This window comes from Leiobunum rupestre, chromosome 6, assembly GCF_980474605.1.
Source record: "Leiobunum rupestre chromosome 6, qqLeiRupe1.1.hap1, whole genome shotgun sequence".
Lineage (NCBI taxonomy): Eukaryota > Metazoa > Arthropoda > Arachnida > Opiliones > Sclerosomatidae > Leiobunum > Leiobunum rupestre.
The window spans coordinates 20844290-20854558 of record NC_143389.1 but is presented as its reverse complement, the minus strand read 5'-3'; the positions used below and the strand labels follow the sequence as shown (position 1 = coordinate 20854558).

Sequence of the window (10269 nt, the reverse complement as noted above, 5' to 3'; positions counted from 1 at the left end):
TACAAAGTTGATTGTAGTTGGAACGTTTCCTCCTACAAAATGTTTTGGTCAAACATAACAGTGTGGTTTCAAATTTTCTAGATTAGGATGATTATCTACATAATTTTCGCATTTGTTTGTTTGTTTTGGCTTTTGGTAACTTTATAATATTTAAAATATTTCTTTCATGTGAAGCCTAAAAATGTGTCGCTTATCACTATGACAACCTGGATATATACTGTTAATTTGCTACTATTATTTCTGTAATTAATAGTAATTATTTAAATAACTCTACCACAATTTAGTTTAAAAAAATGAAAGGCCATGGCTTATCTAATTTTTTTACTTTACATCTAATGCAATTGAGCAAATGCCTAAACATGTAGTAAATATGTTTTTAAATATAACTCCCTTTTAAAAGGATTTATCCAAAAGGAAGTTTAATAGTTTTAATAATTGCTCTATAACTACATTTTCGCTTCACTAAAAATGAATAACATTTATTGTACCTAAACCTTATTAGAAATTTTAACATTTTAAAGATATCAAACAAAACTTTAAATTAAAATTTTTGAGAACCGCACTACTACGAAAACGTATCAGAAAATAAAATGACAGATTGTGTCGAGCCAATAAAAAATGATGCATTAATTCAGACTCCTTAGGCGGGATGACTTGGAATGAAGAGTCACGGATAACCTGTCTTTCGAGGTAGAAGCTGTAATACCTCTTATGCATTAGTTGGATAAAAAGAAAAGTGGGAACGATGGATTAACTACAAATTTTACCAAGGCTCGGAGCTCTCCGATTTATGATAAATAAGCACACCAAGACTCTGCTTCTTATATGAAGAAATATCTTCCATGATAGAGATGCAATTGCACTGTTTTTACATACGAGTGAAGCGGCCTTTGGGGCAGCGATGTACCTAAGAGCAGGAAGCCATACCTCTACTTGGAATACTTATCCTACCGTATCGCGTATGGTAAGATCAGTCTGAAAGCTTTGGCCCCACCAAGAATTGATCTATTTATATATAGAGATAATGTTTATATTCCGTTAACTTTTACCTTCGCTCCCGTTGCAGCTCTAGGATAAGAACCTGGCCCCTCCCCTTAAAATCAATCAACTAAAGGTGGCGCATTATTGGCTCCCTAAATACTAAGTCCTCTTGACGCGATTAACATTGGCGTGAGTGACGCGTTAAATAAGAACGCCTCTTTTTACATTACCTTCCCCCTTTAGTTGATTCCCCTGGTTCATGATGCGTCGTGACTGACGGAATATAAACATCTCTCTATATAAATTATAACAAAAACAGTTCTTCGAACTGAAAAAACAGTTTAGAGCTCGTTAAATGTGCAGCCTTAAAGGGACATATATTATTTTTATTGTTGATTAATATGTCAAATTTATTTAAAGTATTAAAAAATATTCCTGTGAACAACAGAATGAGGTCATTCCACCTTTCAAATCACAGTCCACTGCTCCTCCAATTTTTAACACAAAATCTTTGATCCAATTTGGCCCACAAAGGTATCCATATTTATATTTATTTTCTTCCCTACACATTTAACATAAAATTTTTAAAATTTATTATTATTATTATGTATTATTTATTTATTGCAATAATCTGCAACAAAAAATAAAATAATAATAATAATAAATTTTTAAAAAAATTTATGCTGCGCAAATACTCTGCCCGTCGTTTTGCCTTTTGCTTTTGTTTCTTTGTCATTTCAAATTTTAAAGCTCGAAAATTATTAGTTGTCAAACTTAACAGCTGTCAAAAAATTAAACATTCAAAAAATACTGATAGTTTAGTTCCACCAAAGATAATACGTACCCTATATTCGAAATCACGGTGCTTTTACATGAAGCTGTTACCGATTTCCTGGCGAAATTCCGAAAAGTCCGGCTCCTAAATTATGATAGTGATAATACCCAAAGACCAAAATTTTAACCTAACTTTTATTTAAATCGATTTAGAATTACCAAATACCGTAAAGTGACAAAACTTAGGTTGAAATGAAAGCCAACTATATTATTTAGCTTTTATCATCGAAGATTTGTTCGTTTTAAATCAATATGTTTAAACATGTTAGAATATGAAAATTAACATTTCACGCGGGCACGCGGCATTAAAACCGCCATCAAAACGAACCAAGTTTCCAACTTTTTCCTGACTTCCACCCGTTCCCGTTGCGCATGCGCGCCAATCTGAAACTTAAGAGGGAAAATGGATGCCTCGAAACCGTAATTTCCTGGCTTCAAAAACTTATATTTTCTCGGCGTTAGTGATTAAATTATGAATCGTGAAAAGACGGGCCTATGAAGTGAAACACGCTGATTTTAAATCCGTTTACAGAATTAAAATACGACAAGTGGTGGAGGTTAGAGCGCGACCCAAAAAAGGCCTAAAAGTAACTCAAGCTAAGTTGACGTCTTCCACGACCAAACCGGTAAATTGCCAATATACGCGCAGAAGATGTGGAAATGAGGGGAAAAGATGAGCTCTAAATATACTCCGCGGCCGCGGAGTATAATAAATCAATTCTTGGCCCCACCTAATAGATAAAAAATCTCCTTTCACTTTGTTGTTTCTTAAGTTAACACAGTGACGTCAAAAAACCGTCAGCCACATCGAGATAAAAATCTGCCGCGATAAGCATTTCAAGAGAGGTATGGACTCCTGCTAATAGTAACCTTAGGCAAGTAAGAAGTTGCCTAGTATTATCAAAGTCCGTCGTAGCCCTTCCCAAGAGGTCAACAGCGAGAAGATTTAATTGTGGACGGATTAGAATTCCTGGACCGCAGAAGAAATCGAAACTGGGTAGAAAAATAAGATTGCGGACCCAGGTTGTTGGAATCATTGTCCGAGATCCAAGAATCACGCGGACTTGCTCACGAGAGGGAAATCTATATGATTTAAATTTGACAACCTAAAATTAACTTTGATAATCAAGCGGCTATATATTTTTCAGAAAATGATTTTGAATAGTGTTTATTAATGGAACTTGCGTATCAATGAGGTATCTTAGTCAAGGAGAGTATTAATATTAAATAAATTATTGTCCCGCTTATTTTCTTTAAGAGTCACAATTAACATATTTAAGTGACCGAGGGAGTCAAATTATTTTAGGAAAACATTTGTAGAAATAAAAATACATTTAGAAAAATTTGTTTAAGAAATTATATTTCCGTTGACTCTAAGCACTTAAATTTTTTAGTTATTAAATTTTTCTTAACATTTAGTCAAAAAGCTATAGATTTTATGATATTTCTAATTATTACCAATGGTAACGAAAGGTAATTCCTTTTTGAAATTTTGACAGGTGGCGGCGATCAGGTGAATTTCCGCCGGCGGCGGCAGCGCGATCGGCCTGCGCCGACCTTTTTTGACGGCGGCGGTGTTGAACCAAAATTTGTCGGCAGCGGCGGCGTTTTTATGAAATTTCGTTTTCATTGTATGACGTTTTAACAATCTCTTTTCTAGGAATTTAAGACGTTCGCGAAAACACCTAGAAGACAAATTGGAGTAATAAATGAAATGTTTAAAAAATATCTCGTAACAATTTTAATATCAGTTAAATTGGTACAGTTTTACCACACAGGGTCACAGACAAGCATCTGCTAAATCCTTAGGAGCAGTTTAAAAATATAACTTTAGTTTTGAAATTCTTTCTTCAGAAAGTAATATTTCTTCTGTAAAGAAATGTTGATATCTTAATTAAATAGTATTCGTAAAAATCCAACTAACAATGAAAATTAAACTATGGTTTTCTCCAGTTTTTGTCAATCCTGATATTTAATCAAATCTATAAACAATTAACTTACCAAAATTTTCATGTTATTCCAAAACTTCTAACAACCTAGCACTTCTATGCTCTCGAGTTTAATTTTTTTATTGGTTTTTGCTTGTGGGTGTCTCAATTTTTTCAAGTTGAAATTGACATCTTCTTCTACAATTTCCCAATTTTTTAATAAATCTACTGTAATCAAATTATGCAATCCGTGTGCACAGCAGGGTAGTCTTGTAATCTTAAGTAGCTTACACGCTTTCACCACATTACCACCACAATCTGTAACAACAACCAATGTTTTCTTTCTAATCCAAAGTCTGAAACTACTTTTTCAAAGTTATTTTTAATTTCTTCAGTCGTATCCTTAACAATGGATTTAACCGCTTTTAATGCAAAATCATAAATGTCAATTAAACCAGTTTGAGCTATTGTTATCCCCTTTTGGAAGGTGTTCCTTCTTTTTCAAGACACCATAATTCCGAAAGAAGTCTTCCATAGCATCAGAAGAAACTCTGTTAAATGGAATAAGGTCTCGTGAAAACCAATTGGTTAATTGTATAACTAGGTTCTTTGCAGTGTTTGTTGTTTATGTTTTTGAACTTTATCTGAAGGAAATTAGAAAAAGGAAGTGATTTTTTCTTCCGTTAGAGTGCGAGGGAACATGTAATAGCGAAAGTAAATAACATATAAAAAATAAGTATGCGGGGGAAAGTGAACCTGAAGAGTTACACGTATAACATAAACGCTCATGCAACAATAACTTCGTCAAAACTCAAACCCTGACTAAAAGTGTTACCTGATCCAATCGGACGATTACTAAACAAGAAGCCACAGACGTGATAAAGAAAGAACTACATTTTCGTTAACCTTACAAAACCGAAAATCTTGTAGCCCTGCTAAAAATATGATAAACCGTCAGCGGCGCTCCGAGAAAACATTGGCGGCGGTGGCACAAAAACACGATCGGAATTTTTGGTAGTATTAACAGTGTTTTTTAAATAAACGAATTTAAAATCATTTATGTGTTCCAGCGATACGACACACACACACGATTACATCATGCCAGTCTCAACCAACGACTGTCATCTTTTTTTAGGGCATCCATTATCTGTCAAAAGAAACAAGTTATCATTTATATGAATCTTCGGAGTCGTTAGTGCAACGATTTATACAAATCAAAGAAATTGCCTAAAATAAAAGTTCTTCCACTTTTATTATATATATATATGCTAATCCTTATTAATTAAAACCTGGAATTTGCTGTAATATTTAACATCTTATAATAAAAAAATATGCAGAATTAACATCAAATAGCTTAGAAGGAATTTCGACCTAAATTTCGGGCCTGATGACTATAAATTACACTTAAAATTCTATTAAGACTTCTAATGAGAGATTTGGTAAAATTTTGTTATTGATATAACAAATAGGCCTATTCATTTATGTTAAAATGAATAATCAAATTTATCTGATTAATAACATTCACGATGAGAGCTTTTGAACAGTTATAAAATTAGTCTTTAAATAAAACAATTTGTGCCGTGGCATAAATAGGAGATGCGAAGTGAAGGAAGTGAAATAAAAAAATTATGAAATTTAAGGGACCCCTTTAGATTATAGTTATGCAAGTGGTGGTGCCAGGATTGATCTTGGATATATTCGAAAATTGCGGTTACAATTTAAAGGCCGAGACCAGAGATTTCATTTTCTCGTGCGCGAATTTAGACCCCCACAAAATTGAGTGACAGCGTCGACAGCTTGACCGACGGCTCTGACTGTTTTTGAATAGAATATATACAATGAGCATCAAAAAAGAGGTAAGCTACAATTCATGGAATTGTCCAGATGGTCACTCCAGCTGTCAGAGCTGTCACTTAAGTTGTCAGAAATGTCAAGCAGTTGTCACTCGTCAAAAAATTAAGTTCAGGATAAGAGGGGTGGAAATTCGCTCTGGTCTCGGTCTTTAAGACTAATTTTCCTGAAGTGACACAGATTTTGTGGGTCTACAATTGAAATAGAAGGTCATTTACAGCATTTCCGAAATGAAAGACAAACTCCTGTTGCAGATTTTTTTGTCCATGGACAAAGTGTTTCAACACAAAGGTTTGTTTACCCCCGTTGTTTATGCGGGCATTTTGTATACATGGAAGCAAGCGGCAACCGTGGACATTTCCTTCGATTATTAGATTTTTAATGTACAAGAATTCCCAGATATCTCCGGTTGTACCATGTTAGTCAGTTTTATAGCGCGGTGCTCTTATTACTGGAGGCCTCATCATTATGCCCTACACCATCATCGTCCATAGCCCAGACACGTGACAAAACAGCCACACCCAGCAAAAGAACCCTACTGCTGACAGTCGCACCATCGACCCAAGCCACTCATCCCGCCAAAAGGCGCAGCAATGGGGTGACGACTTCAAACTTCGCACTAAGCTGGGGAATAGTGAGTGGATGCTCTAGCTGACACCCTACCTACGTAGGTAGATATCCTAACCCAAAGTCGCCGGTCGAGATAGCTTCATTTGATCACAGCTAACAACTCCCAGTGCGCCACCGCCTTTAAGGGTTATAAGAGCATGACCCCGGTTAAGCCACCAGTTATGGGCAACTGCGAGCCGTTAAGAGCCCTCCAGTTGCACCAGATATTTTTGTGAACATCGTATTTAGGGCCTTTTTCCACATATCGGGATGGCATTTGTTAAAAATCAAATTGATGTATAAATTGTAAATATATTTAATTTTTTGATAAGAATAGAATGTTGTTAATCGTGTATATAATTACTCTTGTATTGTATGGATTTTATTGTATATATTTCAAAAAGTGTTCGAGAATATTTTGTTGCAATCGCCACTAAAAGGTTTTTTCCTTTCATTGTCAATTTTCCCGAGCTATTTTTAACGACGACTGGTTAGCCCGTAGACATATGGCGCCACGTTGAAGGGGAAGGTTTCGGGTTTTTTTATATCGTGTAATTTTTCGAGTGTCCAGTGGAATCACAATTGTATGTGCACGGGTTAAAACTCCTAGCGTGTTCCAATCCGAGTTTTCTTGTAAGACCGAAAAATATTAAAGGGTAGAAGTTCTTAGCGCTTGATATTGTGCGGTATATGCAATAAATAAAAATGTTGTTTTGTTAAATGAAAAGTTCGTCCAGTTTTCTTTTATATTTCACCAGCGAGGTCCGTTTTACCCTGCGCTAGCTAACGCGGTGTTTCCGTTCACCGTTCTAACTCGAAACTTTTAAGCTCTCGTAAAAGCTAGTTCGCGCCTTTTAATCCGCAACATTATTGTTGCCGAAACCCGGGATACTCGTAACTTTTAAGTATTGGACTGTTTGATATTTGATGGCTACGATGGAAACGGCAGATATGAAACTGTTGGAAAAGCAGCGTAGAGTTTTACGCGGAGCAGTGACGAGAATGTGCAACCTAATTAAAGGGGAACTCAAGAAAGCCACGCTCATATCGGAGCGCGAGCTAAGCGATTACGTTACGCAGCTGGATTCAAGAGAACGAAAATTGAACGCGTTAGATGACCAGCTACTTTATTCGAAAACGTCGGAAGAAGAGCAGAAAGGGAGCTCGACGATAGTGAGCTATATAGCGATGGACTTGTAGTTTGGAGGAATCGGGCCAAAGCGTGGATTCACGGGAAGAACACTCAGGTCACGGTTACAACGAGGGTCAAGAACGGCTCGTCAGGATCTCAGAATTCCAATCAGGAAACCATCATTTTACCCGCAGCTGGACAAATGGCATGGATTATGGACCTAATTTGAACATCGATAATTTCAATTATTTAAAATCGTATTAAAAGGGAGCAGCCGAAACTGATATAGAAGGTTTAAATTTAACGGCGGAAAATTACGAGATAGCCATTGATATTTTAAAGAAACGTTTTGGACGGGAAGAACTGCGGGTTAGCGCTAGATTTAATAATTTCTTAAGGTTAGCGTTACTAAGTCTTTGGACGTGGCGGGCTTAAGGCACCTGCATGACACGTGTCAAATGGACGTTAGGGTTTGACCTCTTTGGGGCATATGACAAATAATTATGGCGAACTACTGGCCCACATTGTGGGATGCCTGCTGCCATTAGACCTGCTAGAATTATACAATCGAGGTGGCATCCAGATTCGGCCGTTCAGTATATTCGAACAATTGTCTCTTTTAAATGACGAAATCCAATGTCGTGAACGAGGCCAAGCCGTTCATAGAGCGGGTCCCTCACCATAAGGTCAGTAGTACGCTAGATAAAACCTCTAAGCGTGGGCAAAGCTCTAGCAAAGGTGGGCATCAAAAACCTTTTTCGGCAGCCACACTAAATACGGGTGTTCAGAGTAGTATTAAGGCATGCGTTGTAACACTACTGATAATCCTTTTTACATTATTGCGGTAATTTCAATACCAGATTTGAGGGCTATTGTGATACATAAGAGATTGTGTTTCCTTTGCATGAGGTCGGTGCATTCCGCCCACCAATGCAGGGGTAGAATCCAAAGTTGCAAAAATTGTAGGCTTAGGCATAATTCGGCGGTGTGAGCTCAAATTATAGAGAAATCCGTGGCCGATAAGAAATCGGATCAGACCGATGCCAAAACCGTCAAAAATGTAATGGTAAGGTGCGTCCTAGATGGAGCCAGTCACCGTTGTTTCATAGAGGAGGAACTGTCCCGAAAGCTACTGTTGGAGGTTGTTGGAAACGAGAATATGAACTTGTTCCCCTTTAAAAGCGAGGTCCCTATTAGATCGATGCGAATAAAAGTTAAGGTTGATCTTTTAAACTTAAACCATGGGGAAGAAGTAGAAGTTTTAGCGCTAGAGACGGTATTCGCGATGCCCAACGACCAGGTGAAGGAACAGATGAGGAGTAGAAATTTAGAACTTTCAGATTTGGTCGGTCTAGATGGCGCAGAGTTGAACTGTTCTATCGAAATTTTCATTGAGGCTGATTACTTCTGGAAAGTTTGCACTGACCAATTTGAGAGGTTTTCCCCCGATTTAATGGCCATTAGCACTGCTTTAGGTTGGACGGTACAGGGAAGGTCCGGCGGAGAAAACTCCTACGTTGGGGTAAATACCATAGCTGTTACGCACGTCGTAGAGCAGTCTGAAGAAAAATGGTTTCAGAGCGATCTTGCGCGATTTCTGGAATTTAGAATCCATGGGCATTATAGACAGTTTGTATAGCGAATCAAACCAAATCGAGGCTACGTTGAGGGATTTTGAGGATGATATGAAATTGAAGGATGGGCGCTATGAAGTCGCTTTACCTTGGAAGCCAAATAGGGAACAGTTAGGGAATAACCTCGAAGTAGCTAAGAGAAGAACTGTAAACTTAGTACGAAATTTACTAGCTAAACCCAATGAAATAGAAAAAGATGACGCTATCATAAAGGAACAACTTAAAAAACTGGGATAGTGGAACTAGTCGAAGAAAAAGAAAATAACTGGGAGCCTAAAAATTGTTACTATTTGCCCCACAGAGGGGTCACCCGTGAAAGTAGCGAGACTACGAAATTGAGGATCGTGTACGACGCGTCTTCCCACACGAAGGACACGCCCTCTCTAAACGATTGTTTAGAATCAGGCCCAAATCTGTTACCAGAATTGTTTAAGGTGTTAGCGCGTTTCCGGACGCATAGAGTTGGGTATATGGGCGACGTAGAAAAAGCCTTTTTCCAAATTGGATTAATTCAAGAAGATAGGGAAGCCTTTAGGTTTTTTTGGATTAAAGGTTTAACAGGTGTAGACAAGTATGAATTTATTACCTATAGATTCGCGATCGTCCCTTTCGGTTGTACGGCCAGCCCATTTTTGTGCCGCAACTATTAAATATCACGTTAAACAGTTTAACAGTCAACAACGGGTTAAATGTATCCCGTCAATAATGTGAACCAGATCGAGTCATTCTTAAATTGGATGTCCGAGGCCTGATTATTCGTGGCCTCGGTAGTCCAATGGTAGTGGCGTTGGGACGGTAACCCAAAGGTCGTAGGTTCGATTCCTGCCCGAGGTGAAATGATTTTTCTCAGTCACTCTGGTATGGAACAATACGCAGAGGTATTCCTTGATTTGAAATGAAACTTCTATATATATTAATTCCTGCGTAATTTTAAATAATAAATTCTCAAGAGTGAAGCTTATTATCCAAGAAATGTGGAGTCGAGGGCAGAAATGGGATGCGCAATCATCTAGTGATCTAGCGCGGAAATTTGAAGCGTGGTGTGGGGAGCTTCCAGAGATAGCGACGATACAAATACCCCGATATTATGGTTCTAGAGAGCCCGCGGATTTAGAACCCCAAATAGAAATCCATGGATTCATAGACGATGGTAAGGAGGCTCACGCGGCCGTTATTTATTTAAAAAGACAGTATCCAAAGGGGGAAGTAGTCACCTCAATGGTGGCGTCTAAGACCAGAGTAGCACCCATGCAAATTTGTTTTGTCCAAGGTCCCCTACAGCTGTAAAGACGGCCCTGCC

General features: G+C 37.7%; 1 non-coding gene across 1 annotated transcript; it reads left to right on the top strand.

Annotated features, from left to right (window-relative positions):
- The first annotated feature begins 9730 nt into the window (after positions 1 to 9730).
- Positions 9731 to 9803, top strand: TRNAT-GGU (transfer RNA threonine (anticodon GGU)). The gene has a single exon. It is a non-coding gene; the product is annotated as a tRNA-Thr (tRNA).
- The last annotated feature ends 466 nt before the right edge of the window (positions 9804 to 10269 follow it).